Source organism: Argiope bruennichi, chromosome X1 (genome assembly GCF_947563725.1).
Source record: "Argiope bruennichi chromosome X1, qqArgBrue1.1, whole genome shotgun sequence".
NCBI lineage: Eukaryota > Metazoa > Arthropoda > Arachnida > Araneae > Araneidae > Argiope > Argiope bruennichi.
The window spans coordinates 137021271-137025878 of NC_079162.1; positions in this window are offsets into that span (position 1 = coordinate 137021271).

Below are 4608 nucleotides of genomic sequence, written 5' to 3' on the forward strand. Positions count from 1 at the left end.
AAAAAAACCTATCACTTGGCGCAGAATGGCTAGAACTGTTTTTTGTGCCATAGAAATCCAATCTATCAACCATATTGATGATCAATCTATATAGGACTCGTACTTTAACTTTTTTGATCAATAAATGGTTACTATAGGAGTGACAGCGTGATTTAAGAGAGTGAAACATTCTTATAAAATGATAGCTGTTTGACATAAAATGAATGCATAAGTTAGACTAATATATTTCCATATATTTTTTGTTACTATTTCTGCTGAGTGTTTCATATATTCATATTTGATCTTTTTATTTTATGATTAAAGCTTTGTGTTTAGTTCATTCAGAAGATATTTTGTACCATTACTGAATTTCTGTCTTAACGATTTTATGTCGAGAAAGAGCTTTTCAAGAATAATTTATTATGAAATTAATAAGAGCAATTTAGTCTGAAATTAATATATGTATGTTTATTTAAAACTCATGTGAGCTGGATTCACTTTCTATAAATAAATGGTTTTGTTCCATATTTTTTTTAGAGAGACATTTATGGATTTCCTCATTTCATACCTTAACTGCATTAGTATAATTTGTATTATTGTTGTATTTAATACTAAAGGTGCTAATTCTCAGCATTTTATATCCCCGCTGGTTGGAGCACTTCAAGAAAGGACTTGAGAAGCTCCCAGTATGCTGGTTGGTTCTCTCTTCCCTGATGTTTAAGTAAAGGTGTGAGGCTTTCTAACTCCATACCGATGATGGGTCATTCCTTCAACGAGAGGGTTGTAGCGTAGTTGTTGATGGCCATTAAGACTCAATCACAGCTCCCGCCAGAGTGCTGTTGTAAAAATGATGATCATTCTGTTTACCGCGTACCTATGTATAAACGATATATATATAAAGCATGCCTTACTTTTATATGAACATATATTAATTTTAAAGTACAGTATTATTTTTATTTGAATATGTAATACTAAACTTCAAGATATGTATTAATATTGCACTAATCTGTATATAAATATGGAAAACAACGTGTTGACACCGACATGCTTAGACGTGTGAAAGAAGTGCCCTGCGACGGAACCATCTACCGTCCCGACAACGATTTCTCGGTGAAATTTCTGAAGCGCTTTGACGTTTATATGTAACAATACAGGTTCCTTGTTTCGCTCTGCAAAAGTGAGATAGCATCAAAAAGTGTTTGAAACTACTAACAAATGAAAACATTAAATAAGAAATCTTTCAGGATTATGGCCCCTTCAAAGATGCTAGGTTAAGACCTCTTCAGACAAATGGGGTAAGTGTTCCCTAAATATCTTGAATTTTTAGTGTATCATGCAATGTAAGTACATTTGTAAATCTAAATTATAAATCCTACTGTTGATTTTTTGGAAATGTTTTAGTATTTGGTTTAGGTGTTTGGAAATGTTTTAGTATTGGCAAGGGTGATTTGCCTATCACCCTTGCCAATTTCATTCTACCTCCAAAATTTATTTTCTGGTTTCCTATCTCATTCAACACCCATTGATCATTTCTAAATTTATCAATTTAGAAAATGTATAAGGGAATTCTTGGGAATAAATTAAAATATCATCTTTATCTTTTGGTTCTGTCGTTGTTTATTTATAAATAATTTTATAAACCATTGATTCTCTTAATTCCCAATTTCTTTAGAATATATTTCAATAAGTTGAATTTACCACTTAATAGATTTTTAAGTAAATATTTTATCAATATCACTCTTTCATCGCATTTATTAGCAAGAGATTTGCAATCAAGTGATGTCAAATTCGACTCAATAACTTTATTAGGTGATTTTTAATAAATTTTTGAACTTTCACGTAAAAACAACCCTTATTAAATCTCTCCCTCGTCCCCGATCGTAGGGAAGAGTTTTCAAGATATCAACATAAACTCACAGTAGAAATAGTCATAATTAGCGCTTCCAACTTCTTTATTAATTTAAGACCAACCAATGCTTCCCCCTTTACTGTGAGAGGAGAAAAGGAAAAAAAAAAAAAGTCTAAGTACCATGCAAATTTTATCTAGTTAACTTCTATTACTTGCATAAGATGAATCCGCACTCTTTCAGCCAAATGGCGCAGGGGACACTACGGCGTTCTTTCTGTTTGTTTGTTTTACATTTTAGGGGGAGAGGGGCGATGACTTCTCTCTAATGTAACTCACGGGTGAAAGAAAATTACAGGTCACGTATAATTTTCTTTCTTCCTTTCCCTCGCCACTCCCCCAGCCTTTCTTTTGTATCTCCCTTTTCTTCTCTTAATCATTAGTTTTTATTGGTTTTATTTTAAATTTGTTTCTGAACAACGCTCCTGTTATTTTAATTGTTTTGTTGTTTGCCAACGGATTCTTAAACCCACCGCGCTTTTGCGCATGCTTGGAGGAAAAATCAAGAATCAAGAAATGAAGGTCAAAGAATGAAGAATAATTCCGGAAATGCGCTTATCATTGTCAGATTTTTTTATTATTACTTTTATTTTTTTTAAGCATGCTAATTTCTACCGATGCATAATTTTTTATGTTTGTCGACCTTACCTTATTTTATTTTTAATAATTTTCTTGCTAAGCATTATTAAACTAGTTTCAAATATAGTTCCTATGCAACCCAAATTTATAGTTTTAATTATTTATTTTTACATTTCTCTTCTTTATAATATGTAAAGGGGGGGGGGGAGGTGGGAAAGTGGAAGAAAACAGAAAAATGCTAAAAATATTTAGCACTTCTCCTGGGACAACAAATTTGATTAAATAATTTACACAATTATTTTTGTTAAAATAAATAAATAATAATTTTATTTAAAAATAAATATTAAAATAAATAAATAATATTTTTACGATTTATCTATTTATAATTAAATGGCAAATTACAATTTTCTTAAATACCATATAATTATAAATAACACCCAGTAAGTCGGCAGAAATCATTTCTTTAATTGTACCTGGTAAAATAATAATGATATAAGTAGTAGAATATAAATTTTTTTCTCATTTAAAAATAAGGTTATGTGCATGTGCATGCATATATAGCAAGAGTATTTTTTTTTACAACTTGATTTACATATGGTTTTACAAATCAATTTTCTTTTCTTTCTTTTTTAATACCATCATTTTGCACGATAAATGTCTTATTTTTATGCATTTAAATATTAACATTTTATTAAAAATTCTCTAGGATTTCAAATCAAAAATTATTTTATATTATCAAAGTTAGGTCTTCTTATCATCAAAAGTTCTTAAAGCTTTTCTTTTTAAGTTATATCATTTTTATTCATCTTTTTTATGATCTTTCGTATTATTTTTTAAAAATATTTCTTATCCATCATATTTACTATTTTATTAACCTTTTAGCTATAACAATACCGTAGCCCAATTATATTTAAATATTTCTTACAATTATTTTCATCCAGCTCAACAATTATGGGTATGTAATGCTTATGAAACCCATCATATCAAAATTCTTAGAGTCTTAAAAAATTAAAAGAAAGAAAAAGTAAGATATAATCCAAGGTAATGACAGTAATATGATTTAGTAGCTAGGTATCTGTCTATCTTTTAAAATTTTCCATGTGTAGCCTCAAAGCGTTTTCAGACTCTTTTTCATTGTTGCAAATTTCCCAAGGGGAAAAGACAAGCTAGAAAAGATATATTTGCTCGTAACCAATGAGTAAGATGAAATTTCTTTTCCACACATTATTACATTATTAGGTGCATAATACTTTTACTAAGACATATTATGCAAATGTATTTTAAGTCCTGTATTGCATAGCACACGCTTGGTCTTATAAAAGGGGAATAACTGCCGATAGCCTTTTCTGAAGAGATTTTGCATCAATTATTTGCACAGTTCTTTTTTTTTTCTTACTTCAGAAATTCATTACTTTTTCAAACAATAACAATGGAAGCAATACCAGACAAATTGTCTTTTATGGTGTTAGTCACACCGCCTGATGCTGATATAGATTTAATACCACTTAGAAGAGCCAAATCATCTACATTTATTCCTCCAAGAACATCAAATATTATAAAAGATCTTCTAACTAATGATAAAGGTATACCAATGAAAGAACTTTGTCAGAGGCTCCGAGGCTTAATCAACAGCCACCCATCAGATGGTATGCGTTTTCACTTACCAGTCTCCATTAAAATGGAATCTAATCAAATCCTTGAACTTCTGCAGGAAAGAATCTCAATAATCAATAAGAAGGGAAGAGGTATAGAAGTTGCAACCCAGACAACAACTTCACAAATTTTTATAACAGAAAAGGCGGGATATGGAAAAGCTAAAGAAAAATTACCTCTGGATAAGCCCTTAGCAGCAAATGTCGTAAAGAAACCTTGCTTCGCAGAGGTGGCTAAATTTAAAAATCAAAGAAAAACAACAACAAGGTTTCTCTATCCAATAGAAGAAAACGATAAATCTATTGAATCTATTCCAAGAGAAGAATCGAAGGAGAATGGGGCCAATTTCAAGATCAAGGCGGTGAGAAAATAAAGAGCTGTCGATAGTATGTGACAAGGAGCAGGAATTTGACCAATTAAGGAAGATATGCCTGTCTAACAATTCCCTGAAAAAGAATATATTGGTGAGATTACCAGGGAAAAGATTCCCG